Consider the following 14,803-nt stretch of genomic DNA (forward strand, 5'->3'; position numbering starts at 1 on the left):
TTTCTGTTCAATACCAAGACCTGCACATACTTTTTGCATAATTTGGCCTACGAATTCACTCCCATTGTCAGACCAGACAATGCGCGGCAAACCAAACCTATGGAAAAACTCCTTCAAAAGGACTTTGGCAGTAGACAAAGCAGTATTGTCCTTTAGGGGGTAGGCCTCTATCCATCTGGAAAAGGCACAAACCACCACCAGAACATACTTGAGGTTATTACAACGATCCATATGAATATAATCGATTTGCAATACCTCGAAAGGATACGTAGGGGGAGCAAAATGACCTGCTGGAGTTGGCGTTCCCTTTCCTGGATTATGCATTAAACAAACAATGCAATGCTTCACCACGTTTTCTGCACATTTAGAAATTCCTTCATTCTTCCATACTGGAGTCAAGATTTTACAGATGCCCTTTGCACTAATATGGGCTGGACCATGTGCCATAGTAACTATAGGTAGTACATAGGCGTCTAGTAACAGCCATCGTTGATACTCTGACAATTCCGTCCAACACCCAGTCGCGTCCAACATTCCTGTACTCTCTCTCCACTTACTCAGCTCTTTCTCAGTAGCCTCTTCTTGAATCATTCTCACACTCTCTATTGTGTCCTCACACATTCCTCCTTCTCTGACCCATCTTGCAGGGCCAGCAACATACATACGACTTGTAACATCTCTCGCTGTCTCTTTTGCTACTTCATTCGCAAAAGCATTCCCACGACCCCCATCATCAGTAATCTTTTTGTGCGCGCTATAGTTGATTATTGCTATTTGTGTAGGCAAAGCAAGTGAGTCGAGAAGATCAGTCGCCAACTGGCAATGCTGTATTTTAGTCCCATGGGAAGTCAAGAATCCTCTTTCCTTCCTCAAGCGACCAAAACTATGAGCCACACCGAAAACATATTGGCTATCAGTGTAGACGTTCACTCTCCTTCCTTTTGCTAAAACACATGCTCTCGCCAAAGGAATTAATTCAGCTGCTTGGGCTGAATTCTGTGCAATACGCGCTGTCTCTACTACCGTATGCAAAGTAGTAACAGCATAAGCTGCAGTTGTCTCACCATTTGGAAGCTTGAAACAAGATCCATCTACCCATAGGATCCCGTCCGGATCCACAAGTGGTGTATCTTTTAGATCTATTCTGCCTTTCATTTCCTCCTCTGTTCTGAGAAAACAATCATGCTGTTCTTGAATGCCTTTCTCATCCGGTATGGGCAACAATGTTGCTGGGTTCAGAGTATTACACCGCTTGATATGTATATGGCTAGCCAAAAGCGTTAACTCATATCCAGTCAAACGAGCACTCGTGAGGTGTTGTGTTTTAGTCCTATTCAAAAGAGTATCTACTGTATGTGGTACCATAACAACAAGGGTGTTGTCCAATACCAATCCAGCAGATTGATGAATAGAAATTGCTGCCGCTGCTGTAGCTCTGAGACAACTAGACAATGCCTTGGCTACTGGATCCAAAGTAGCCGAAAAATAGGCACATGGCCGTTGTTTGTCTCCATATTGTTGCATTAAAACTGACAACGCACAACCTTCTCTTTCATGCACATAGAGTGTAAAAGGCTTACTGTAATCTGGAGTACCTAACACAGGTGCAGAACACAAAACATTGCGTAAATCATAAAAACTCTTTTGACATTCATAGGTCCAAGGGAGAGGAAGTGGCGTATCTTTTAACGTAAGTGCCAACAAAGGTTGATCTAACAAAGAAAAATTTGGAATTTATTGCCTACAATATGAGGTAATGCCCAGAAAGGCACGTACCTCTCTCTGTGTGGTTGGCTCAGACATTTGTGCGATCGCTTGAATTCGTTCTGGGGTCAATCGTCTTCCCTCCTTCGACAAGAGATGACCAAAATAGGTAACCTCTTGGCGGCAATATTGCAACTTAGAAGGGGACACTTTATGATGCAAGTCAGACAAATGACGCAACAAAGAGACCGTCACATCTTTACAAACATCCTCTGAATCAGCAGCAATCAGCAAATCATCAACGTATTGAATCAAAGTAGCACATGGAGGCAAAATGAACGCATCAAGCTGAGATTTCAAAGCCTGACTGTTAATGGAGGGACTCTCACAATAACCTTGAGGAGCACGCTTGAACCGGAAACTTCGGGCTCCGAGAGAGAAGCCACAAATATCTCTACTTTCCTCAGCAATAGGAATACTAAAGAAAGCATTCTTCAGATCGATAACAGAAAACCATGCCGCTGAGGTGGGTATCATAGTAAGCAAAGCAGTGATATTTGGAACAACAGGAAACTGGGGGACAACAATCTTGTTGACCTCCCGAAGATCAGTCACAAAGTGATACACAGGTGGTTGAGAAGGATCGCTGCGTTTAAGAACGGGGAGAACAGGACTGTTACAAACATTGCCTCTCGTTTCTTCGACCACACCCTTCTGGACCAGATCATAAATCATAGACATCAAAGCTCATTCACATCATTAGTAATCTTGTACTGTGGAATACGTGGCAACTTTACATCAGGCTTAATAGTAACCACATAAGGAGGAATCTGCAACAAACCAACATCGTTCAGACCTGTAGCCCAAAGTGTAGCAGGAAGAGATTGCAACTCAGGCGGAAAACTATCCTTCGATAGATATATAGGAGAAACCAATTTCTCACCCAAAGTAAGACGCACACCAGAGGGGGAAGAATACAATGTTGCATGAAAATGTTTCAAAAGATTCAAACCCAACAAATTCTCTCCACAACCAGTCATTAAAATAAGTGGAGCTTCCAGATCGTAAGAACCAATCGAAAGAGGCAAAGGACAAGAAACTGGGTTAGCAACTGGGGTGCCAGAAAATCCTACAGAAACGTTTGTTAAGCCAAACAAAGGTGCCCCAGGGAGTTTTGAATGGATCATAGAACTTCTCATTGCACCAGTATCCAAAATAAATGGCTCTGCAACACCCAAAGCAACTACCTCAACATAAGGCCCATTCTGATCCACTGAAACTGATACGACTCTCTTACTTTGTCCACGGCTGTCCTAACTAGAATGAAAATCCTGAACTTCACCTTCAACACAATAATCATCATTGTAATATTGCGCAGATTTAGTATTCTGTTGATCAAAATAATTCGAAGAATTCTGAGGGGGAAAGGAACGCTGCCCCTTAGGCAACGCACCTCGCCCTCTACCCCTAGGTGCTGATTGAAAACCACCACGGCCTCGCGACCCTTGAAATCCACCATTACGCTGCATTAAAACCGGACAGCTATTCTTAAAATGGCCTTCCTCTTTACAATAGGCACACTGATTAGAACCAAGGAAAGGTCGCGGAACAAAAGGCTCTGGTTTCTGTTGCAACCTCTGAGACTGAATAGTTTGCTGGAACTGATGCTGGCCAGAACGAGGGGGATAAGCCTGCTGAAGAAGAACTTTCGTCTTTAAATCCTTAGTCTTCTTCTCAGCCTTATCTTTTTCTTCTTTGTCCCTATTCTCATAATACTGAGCAGTAGCTAATATTTGGGCAGACGAAGAAACAGCCCAAGAGCTTTCCGAATCTTTCAACTTATGGGACAATTCAGGAAGCAGATTAAAGACAAATGTATCCACAAATAATCGCTATCCACCTTCAGTACTCAAATCCTGACCACTATGATCAATAAATGTCTCCTCAAACCGAGTAAAGAAATCAGAAACACTCCCATCTTTCTTCTGCTTACACGCAGCTAACTTATCCCAGTTAATGCGTAAGGCAGGCATCATTGTCTTCATTAAAGTTATCATTCTACCAGGCAACTGTGTAATCAAATCATCTGGCTTAGCACCACCCACTTGTGCTGCATCTGGGGCAACTATATCTGCCCAAGTACCACCCAAAGCCTGATCATGATCCTCTCTACGAATCCGAGCCCACAATGCTTGTGGAACTACATTCCCCATCAGCATATCAATATCAGCCAAATTCATAATACATGCATCAACAGTCTGGGACAGCTCTTATAATAACCAGCAGGATTTTTACGAGGGTCCGGCAAAGACTGCTTAAGTGCTAAAACTTCAGCTCGTTTCCAAGGGACATGTACCCATATAGGCTGGAAATGAGCATGGACACCTGGAACATTACCCGCTTGCGGAACCTCTTCCCTCCATACTGGAGGAACTTCTCTCATAGGATAATTCTTCGTTTGCTGTCTAACTGCAGGATCAGGTTCGGGAATAGTCCGGGAAGATATAAGGACCTGAAAGTAACAAGTGTCTGTATAGCACCTTCAACGTCAGGATCCACAATAAGTCCTTTATCAAACCTGTCCTGTATATCCAATGGACCCTGAGGAGTTACATCCAACTCCATATCCTCCAATCCTTTAATAAGTGCGTCACACATAACATTAAATACGCATCTCTGCGTAGGCGCATTCCACTGGAGATAGGTACTCAATATATCGGGTACACTATACAGTGAACCATTCATCATCCATTTATGAGCGAGGGAGTCAAATACAACTCGTTCCTCAGAATCTGGGATTTGGCTATGGGATTGCCTTTGAAAGAAAGCAGGAGTCCTATTAAACGGGCCAAAGAGGGGGGAGAAAAGACCAGAGACAGTATCAACTAATCGATTACGAATCGGAGGAGAAGTAGGGAGTAAAACTGGAGACGCGGTATTAAGCAAAGGAAGAGAAGGACTACCCGTTGCAAGAGACACAGAAGGCAAAGGAGAATGAGGTACAGAAGTTGGTGGCAAAGGAGGTGCAGGCGGTAATACTGGAAGAGGCAATTGTGGGGGAGCCGGAGCTCCTGGCTGAACAACAGGTTGCTGCACAGGTTGTCTCAAAGGATGGTTGTGTAATAGGAGCATACAAGGAGAGAATAGCGAAGGCCAGTCGGATAAGATAGTATAAGGAAAGAATAGGAGAGGGCAAATAGTCGGATGAGACAGGGATCAATCGAGCCAGACATTGATTAACAAACTCAGCCAGACCCTGACATCGGGTTTCATGAACAAGGACAATGGAGTTACTTTTTAACTGAAAGGACACGTAGCAGCTGGAAAAGCAAAAGCACATTGTCCGCCGTGCTGCCTGAGTGAGGGCAACACAAAATCGCCACAGGACACAAAATGGCGCCTAGATACGGGACGAAATCTGAAATCGTAGAACCTCAAGGCAGAGTGAGGGAGAGGGAAATAGAGTGAGGGAGAGGAAATTAGAGTGAGGGAGAGGGAAACAGAGTAAGGGAGAAGGAAACAATGAGAGAGAGGGAGACAGAGAGAGAGGGAGTAAGACAGACAGAGTGAGTGAGACAGAGGAAGAGAGCGAGTGAGACAGTCAGAGTGAGTGAGACAGAGGGAGAGATGGGGAAAGGGAGTGAGAGGGAGTGAGCGAGTCAGAGTGAATGAGACAGAGGGAGACAGAGAGAGAGGGAGAGAGAGAGAGAGAGAGAAAGAGAGGGAGGGAGACAGAGAGAGATGTGTGTATGCCGGGTCTGGTGGCACAGTGGACGAAGGCGTCCACTGCAGGGACCTGTGATCAACCTCATGGTCACAGTTTTTTTTCTTGCTCTAGTTCCGCCCACTCCCCCACTGACCCCACCCCCACCGGTGCGGCCCTCGGACACAAACCACACTGCAAATTTGGCCCCCGAGAGAAAGTTTGTGAATACCCATGCTTTAATGCAGCCATCCTTTTTCCCAACTCCCACCTCCTGTCCTCAGTGACCCGGGAGATATCTGCACCTGTATAGCCTTAAGTTTAAGAGCCGCCCCCAGTAACTGCTCCTTAAGCGTGTAGGACTGCATAAATACCAAGATCTTTCTAGGTTTTTTTCGAGCTGGGTTTAGTCTGAAGGGGTCGCTATGTATTCGCTGTATTTCTACATCCCAGACTGAGGCAGATGCAATCTGTGGGAAGGCATTAGTCAGGATACTGATAACATAAGATTATCTCCTTCCAGCCCTTCTTTTAGATCCAAGATCCTAATATTATTCCTCCTAGACATATTTTCCAGCCTCTCCAGTCTTTCTGCCATGTCTCGCTCTTTCTCCTTTAATCTCGAAATCTCTTGGGCGTTGTTCTTAGCCTCTTGCCCGAGGCTCCCTACTTTTTGTTCTAGGTCGTCCATCCTGTGGGTGAGTGCCAGGAGGTTTTCTTCTAGGTCAGTGCAGGTGTATTGTATTTTCTTTGTATTTGTTTCCGAGATAGAGAAGCGGGCCCCCATTTACAGTGTCAGTCGTTTTATTAGGCCCTGAACCGTTTCTTCACTTTGGGGTCCCACTTCAAGCGGAGCTGACCCTACCTCCTTGATTTCGTCATGTCTTTCCTCCCCACTTAATACAGGCAGAGTACTCAGAGGTGCAAAATGATTGGAGAGTATAATAGAGGAGTCTACTGCCTCCCCACCTTCCTCTACTGTGACATTAGAACCACCCCGCCTATTGTGGTCATGATTGCCCTGGGGATTAGCCATCAAATGAAGGAGCAACTTTTATGGGGACTAGATTCTTTGTTTTCTTTTGGCTCCTTGCAGGCGTAAGCTTGACTGGTTTATTAGCTGATTTGTTGGCTTTATTCACAACCAGCCTCTGTTTAACTGTTTGTCTGGCTTAGCCTTGATCGCTCTCCCTAGCTCGGAGTTGCTGTGTTGCCTGACCCCCCTCCAAAACAATCACTATTATTATTAATATTATTAGGGAGATTTATAAAGCGGTTGGTTACGCGCCCCGGCGTGTCCCCGCGCTATGGTAAGTGGAAAAGACAGTCCAAGCAGCCATCACAGTAGCCTACCCTGCATATAGGTGCATCTTAAGTTTCATTCTGAAGATGGACTCTGATATCTCCAAAAGTAGCTCTATAGGCAGGGAATTCCACTTCTTGGCGACCAGATACCTAAAGGATCTGCCCCCCATACGAGCCTTCTTTATTTTTGGAACTTTCAAAAGCCCAGTACGAGAGGAGCGCAGGTCCCGCAGAGGCTCATACCGAGCGACCAGACTTTGTAGCGGAACAGGGGCTTTACCGCTCAAAATACGGTGACACATAGATAGAGCCTTAAACTCCACCCTTCTCCTGACAGGAAGCCAGTGTAAAGCCTGGAGCGCTGTTTTAGAGGGAGATCTCCTAGGAAACCTCAAAACTAAGCGAGCAGCTGCATTCTGCAACCCCTGCAGGTGGTTGATGACCTTACAGGTGGACCCCAAGGACAGCACATTGCCGTAGTCTAGGCGTGAGGTGACGAGGGCATGCACCAGAGTCCGCCGCGCTGTAATGGGTAGGAGGTCCAAGACCTTCCTCAAGGTCTTCAGAACTCCAAAGCATACCCCCACCACCCGGCCGATCTGGGGGCCAAAGGCAAGGCCAGCATCAAGCCACACTCCTAGATTCCTTACTTCCTGACAGGGAATAGGGATATCTCCCAGACAGGGTGGCCACCATGCTGACGACCAAACAGATGGACCTCCTCCCACCACGAGTACCTCGGTCTTGCTACCGTTGAGCTTCAAACAGTGGGGGCACATCCAGGTTGCCAGTTATTGCATGCAAACTCTGAAACTGTCCGCCGCAAGACCGGGCATGCGTGTAAGGGAGATGACCAGCTGTGTGTCGTCGGCATAGGATACCAGGCGCAGGCCATGACTCTCAACTATCGCCGCCAGCGGGGATACATAAAGATTGAACAAGGTTGGGCTCAGGGACGAACCCTGAGGGACGCCCTGGCCCAACATGATCTCCCTTGAATACAATTCTCCTAGGCGGACTTGATAGCACCTATGTGTGAGAAAAGACTGGATCCATCTAAGCGCTGCTCCCGATACCCCACCATCATTCAGACACTGTAGCAAGATGGAATGTGCTACAGTGTCGAAAGCAGCGCTTAGGTCCAGGAGAATCATGGCCATGGTCTGGCCCTCATCCATGCCCTGTCGTAAAGTCTCTACTGCCATAAGAAGTGCTGACTCCGTCGAGTGTCGAGGACGGAAGCCAAACTGAGAGTCATGAAGCAGAGAGGCCTCTTCTACAAAGTTTATCAGTTGAAGATTTACAGTTTTCTCTGCAACCTTCGCCATATATGGCAGGAAAGAGATGGGACGGAGATTTTCTAGTTTGTCATAACTGATGTTAGGTTTTTTTTGCAGAGGGAGAACCACCGCCCGTTTCCAGGCGATAGGAACAGTATGGGTCTCAAAAGAGATGTCGAGGAGATGTCGGATATAAGGCTCCAACACATGCAAACTTCCCACCAATCATTTAGGAATGGTGGGGTCCCTAGGAGAGCCTGATTTAATAGATCCACAGATTTGTATGAGTGCCTCAGTGGGCGGGGTAGTGAATGTGGTCAATATCCATTGATCCCCCCTCATCCTGGTTTCCTCCTTGAACTCAGGGCCTTTGCTAGCTTGGCCCGGAAAAGCAGAGTAAATCTTCGCTACTTTGTTAGCGAAAAATTCTGCTATTCGATTGCAGCTGCCCACCGTGCGGAGTTCTTCAGGAACTGCCGCAGGCTTCCCTGCTGAGAGAGTTTCATAAATTAAAAACAGTTCCTTCGTGGAATTTTCTGCCTCCTTAATTCGTCTTAGCCTTCCTGATAAGTCTGTGATAGGTGCGTCTGCTAGTTGCATAGTCAGTTTTAGCTTGAGTGGCAAAGGCTATCCTCCACTGTCTTTCTGCGCGTTTACACGCGACCTTGGCCTTGGATTACGTGATCTTAATTTATACCTTCTCGCCCGAGAAGGTTCAGTATATGACGTAGAGGGAGGGATAGAGGCACTGGGGTGGGAAATAGGACATAAACTGGCTAGAATATCAGATTTTGCTGTATGTACCTGCACCTGTACCTGCCCTTTGCCCCCCACTTCTTTTGGCAAACTCAACTGTTGAGCACGATTGGGACTAGCTACCTCCATGGAATAAAGTTGTGGTTCATATCTTCCTTTTAAGGAATGCTTACGAAACCCCAGACGATAAGTAGAGGAGTCAGAAGAAGAAAAAGGGGATAATCTTAGTCCTGTAGGTCTAATTGGGTCTACACCTACCTGAGGATAGGGGTCCTGCTTTGACCCGAGGTTGCCCTTGCTTGATGTAATATGGGTGGCGACCCTGAGCAGGCCCATGCTATAGAGAATATCTCCCCCTATTACGCTACACTGTACACGACGAAGCTCCTCCAAAGCCCCAGCAGCTTTGTGGAACATAGTTACCGGGTTTTCAAACATCAAGCTGTATCGGAGAAATGACTAATAGGCTAGTTGAAATTCAAACGAAAAGGTCAAAACTACTTTCTTTCCCTGTATGTGCAGCTGAATATTAAAATGCTCAAAGTAAAATGTTCAAAATCAAAACCAACCCCCTGGAAACTGCACGTTTTCAGCTGCTTCTCAAAAGCCGATGTTCTGCTGTTTTTTTTTCACTATTATTTCCAATGCACCTCCGACAGCAGTTCATAAGCTGCCTTCTGCCTTCTGTCTTCCCTCCTCACCCACCTTTTACTTGCAGGCAACTTGCGCACATCGGGTCCCTCCAGGGAGTTTCACCTGCGGGCAGAACAACAGCCACAGAACACCCCGAGCGGCTCCAAGGAATCCCAACAGAAGCAGGTGAGGCCGCGGCAGTCTCCAGCGGGCTACAGACCATCAAGGGAAACCGCTGCATACCTCGGCGATGACCTCGGCGGTTGCATGCATGAACTTACAGCCACCGCAGGCACTGGGAATTTCCGGTCTCCGGTCTCCAGTCAACACGGTCCGTGAGGCAAACAAGCCAGATGGACTGGACCACACCCGGATCAGTGCCAGTCAGCGCGGTAAGGGGGAGGGCGGGAGAGATGACCCAGCATCCCAGTAGCAGAGGCGATCCTTGCTCACAGCTTGTGACCGGCACCTAGCTGGCCGCCATGTTCCCCAATACATTGGAAATATTACCACTTCCATATTGTCTGCTCTTCAATCTTTTTTAATCACTAGTACTTATCCTCCTGACCCTGCGACAGCCATGCTCTTGACACCAATAATGCTCAGAATACCCTTCCCAAGCTGCTTATATTTACAAAATGTTATTTCCATCTACTGTATGATTAAAACAATCTATTGAATTATTGTGGGAAACTGACCTTTCTGTGTTGTTCCCTGTTCATTTATGTGATAAAATATAGATTAGGGTGTTTAACACCTCCAAATCTACACATGTCACACAATCTCAATTTTTTGTTTATAATAGAGCTGTTATTGCTCCTGAATGTGTCTCAAAACCTGATCCAACTACTTTTTCATTATGTTGGTCTCGTTCTACCTCCAATGGTACTTTAACTCAATTACTCTACTATTACTCTCATGTGTTTAATTTATGGAAAGCTATATGGTCCAAATGTTTAAAGCTCTTCCAATGTAATATTCAAGTAGAAGAGGAAAACAATCTTTATTTGGTTAAATAAATAACCATAAAATATATAAAACATAGTAAAAACACAATAAAGACAAATACATGCATGTAAACATAACTCACAATGCAAAGTACATAAAAGGTGAGTCAGGCTATCACCAACTACCAATTTACAATGCACAATGGGTAAAAAGCAGATCGGACTATCAACAAGTACCAGCTGATCTGATGTACAGATTGTGATAATAATAAATACATTCTTTAAGAAAAACAGGTGCGTTATGGCCAGGCACCTTGAATCTTTACCACAAAATGTGACCCATACATATATATGTGCGAACATCCCCATCATGGCAAGGAAAAGCATGGCCGGTCTCACTTGAGTAAACTTGGCCTCCTTCAAGATTGGGATCAAATACCTTTTTCTTGGAATAGTATACTAACTACAAAACATAACATGCAACAGTGACTGCCCTGAGAAACTGTCACACCCCGCTGGGCCAAAGCGGCCACCTACCACCCATCCTTTAGGAAAACTAACTAGTGGGAAAAAACACAATCATCCAAACGCTGTAGAAAATATGTGGATGGTTTTTGTTAGTTACCCAGGTTAGGTATGTCTCATGAGAGCTCACTGTCTGTGTCAGCAAGTAAGCTGGAACCGATTGTTCACAATTCTCAATATCCTCGCAGTTAAACAATAGATGCAGTAGAAAGTTTTGCTTAACCCACTGGTAGTCATCTTTAGTAATCCCTGCTGGGTGCACAAAAAAAGGGTGAGATAACCCAAGGCTAAAAATCCAGGGCCTGATTTACAAAAGTAAAATTAGACAAAAGTCTAACTTTATGACTTTTGGTATTCACAAAGGGCATTTACTACTAGTAAATGCCCTTTGTGAATACAAAAAGTTGGAAAGTTAGACTTTCCTCTAACTTTACCTGTGTGAATTGGGCCGGCAGACTTTATGTGATATCGCCTTGGGATACCCATGTGGTTATCTAATTAAAGGCAGTCCAGTATAATCAATTTTTAAGTATGGGCTCACTCTTTCGCCAGATAAAAATCCAGCTCAATAAAGGCTTTAGTTTGAGAAGGTCTGAGATGTAACTAATGCCAAGTTCCTCCTGGACCACAAATGTGAAAGTACACAGTGGGACACCCAAAAGCCACTTAAGGAACTTGTTTCCTTCCCCCTGTATCATGTCACAATCCCAGTACCCCAGAGGTCGCTGCCATAACTAACCACTGAGACACACTTGGTCTTGTACACCTGGATAAAAGCTTTCACAGGTTTCCTGCCCACCCATGAGCTGAAATCCATAACTGCTCCACATAGCCTGGCAAAGGCAGACTTCTTCGAGTAAAGGTAAGGGCCCCAGGAGGATTTGTCATCAAACAGGATGTCCAGGTAATTAAAATAGCCCACCTGGACAATTCTAGCTTTCTGACAAAAGTGACACCTCAATTTAACAGGTGTGATACCCAACAACATTGTAAAGGTTTTTGCAAAATTTACAGACAATCTGAAGCCCTCCATTAAAGATGCGTAAAAATATAGATTGCCTTGGAGACCATACTGTCCTTAAAAAAGGGAGGGCATCATCCGCATATAAGAGGAATGGGATCGCCCACAAACCCACCCTAGGAGGGTATCCCTGTTCTTTTATTAGTGTTGTTTCCAGGCTATTAATGTAGATAATAAACCAAAAAGGGGCTAGGATACAACCCATTTGCACTCCATGTGGGATGGGAAAGCTCTTTGTGCAAGCACCCTCATTTGTGAATCCAATATATATCTATGAAGGCCACCATAAAAGAAATGAATGCTTGCTCTACCTCCAAAGACAATAAGAGTAACCATAGCTTCCATCGGTTCCCCCGATTGAAAGCTGCCAAAAAGTGCTTGGCTACTTTGGTTGAGCTAACAGATCCCACATTTTGATTATGCAGTCAGTCTACTTCCTCCAGAGTACCCAGGAGCTCACATCTGATGGAAGCAGTAAAAGGAACAAAAAGTTCCTGAATAGGAGCCCTTTGAGACATTGACGCACTACCTGTCATCTTTACCTGAAGATTAGTATATAGATCTTGATCTGGGTGAACAGGGTGGGCATGAGACCTCTGATAAGACCTTCCCGTGCCATTTTAAGGGAGTTAGGCGTTTGAGACACTGAGGGGGACACTTTTCTTTAGGTCCTTCCTTGATCTATAAAAAAAAGAATGGGCACAGGCTTATCCCTTGGTCTGGGGCACCCTGATAAGAGGTCAACATTCTTGCAGTGGCCCATCTGATTTTTAAAATTAACCACTATACAGTACACATTGCAAGATTTTGGGCGGTGACCCACCCATCCCACTCTAAAGGCCATATTTATCTGTGTGTGAATACAAGTCTCTATGCCTACCTTTCAAGACATCCAATGCGATACCTTATTCCTTGGTTCAAAAAACCCATCCACAGTGTCTGAGGTAATTGCTGCCATGTTTACAAAACCTACCTCATACACAGTGCAATCAGGAGGGAGATATAGAAAATCTGGCCTTTGGGTACATCCGCTGAGGGTGTTTTTTCCTTGCTCCCTTAGAGAAAACACCTTACATCTTTTAGATAATTCAGAAGCCGATTTGGGACAAGCTGCTGCTATACCACCAATATCTGGGACTTGAGGTACAAGATATAGGGAAGGGGCGGATATTTAGGTGGGGGCCGAGGTGATGGCAAGACTCTGTGATCTAATAATATTAGCTAGCATTTGGATTGAGACATCCAATGCGATACCGTATTCCTTGGTTCAAAAAACCATCCACAGTGTCTGAGGTAATTGGGGCCATGTTTACAAAACCTACCACATACAGGGTGTAATCAGGAGGGAGATCTAGAAAATCTGGCCTTTGGGTACCTCCACTGAGGGTGTTTTTTCCTTGCTCCCCTAAGGAACACACCTTACATCTTTTAGATAATTCAGAAGCCGATTTGGGACAAGCTGCTGCTATGACAGCATTATCTGGGACTTGAGGTACAAGAGATAGGGAAGGGGCGGATATCTAGGTGGGGGCCGAGGTGATGGCAAGACTCTGTGATCTAATAACATTAGCTAGCATTTGGATTGAGGACTTTTGTTGACCCACAAGGGAGTTGGCCACAACTTTTAATCCCACTATCTCCTCCCAGAAAGCCATTACAACTTCATACAGATCTGATGTGGCCTCATGAGATATGATTGTAACACAAGCCTCCCCATCTTCTCTGACCCCCACATGGGGCTCACCCATTGTGCTTTCAAGTGGAGGCATCCACTTACACATACTACTGTTGGTTCAAGTGGAGGCTGATGGCTGACCTGTGGGCAGTGATCTTCTATGTTGAAATTAACTAACAGTGCTAGGGATATACTGCTGCCCATCTGAACCCCATCATGTTTTTTTCCAAACATTTCAGGGACAGTAGTTTTTGCATACTTCCCTTTTCTCCAAGATGCACCGGGGTCTGGAGAGTTCAATTTAGTCTCCACTTCCTCTATTAAATCATCAATCTGACTGAGGGTACCAGGATTTCTAGCCTTTATGACACAATTGGCAGGTTTACTTGCAGCGGAAACTAAATCTAAAGCCTTCTGCTTACCCATATTTGATCAATAATACAGAGAAGTGAATGTATAAAATAGCAAACAATAGACTACAACAGCCCAAGATTGCTGTAGCTTTTGTGTCTAAGACTCGCAGACACTGTCTCCAGGCTTCTACCCCAACCAATACCTTGGCTTGCTGTTCAAGAAGCCTTCGAAGTAAAAATAGAAAATAAACAAGGAAACCCTGTCGCATCTTCAAATTTGGAAAGTGCTAAGACTTTATATGGTACTCCAAGGAAATTAAAACGACCTCCAAAGTAATAATACAATACCCAAAATTATACAACATGGAGATATCAAAACTAGTCCCCCTCCTTATAATTAAAAACAGTAAAAGGATCATTATATGTGGCAATCAAAGATACAAATTAAGAAGCTCACCCTGTCTTAAGGTTCTGATATACAATCTTGTGCCTCAAAGCAAAAGTTCCAGCACTCCTTAAGTACCTTGTAAGCTAACAATCACAAACACAGAAGAACTAGTTGGAAAAGGTTCATATACCTGAAGAGACAGACAGTACTATAAACCGCCTTATGCAGATTACCCCAAGCAATGCCCCAGTATGCAAAATTAGATTACCCAAAGCAATGCCCCAGTCTGCAAAATTGTACAGGTCATAGTAGACTCCTTGTGAATGGCGGCCAGGGTATGGAAGCAAAAGTAAACAAAAGGCTTGCCATGTCCACGTAGAGCTGCTATGTCAAATGAGTCACCATACACAGCGAGTCAGATAAATGCACCCTATGTCTCTTTAAAAATTCACATTAATGGACAGTCAGAAACAGGGGCCCAAAAATCATAGTCAAAGGGGTATGGCCCAACAC

This window comes from Lissotriton vulgaris, chromosome 5 (genome assembly GCF_964263255.1).
Source record: "Lissotriton vulgaris chromosome 5, aLisVul1.2, whole genome shotgun sequence".
NCBI lineage: Eukaryota > Metazoa > Chordata > Amphibia > Caudata > Salamandridae > Lissotriton > Lissotriton vulgaris.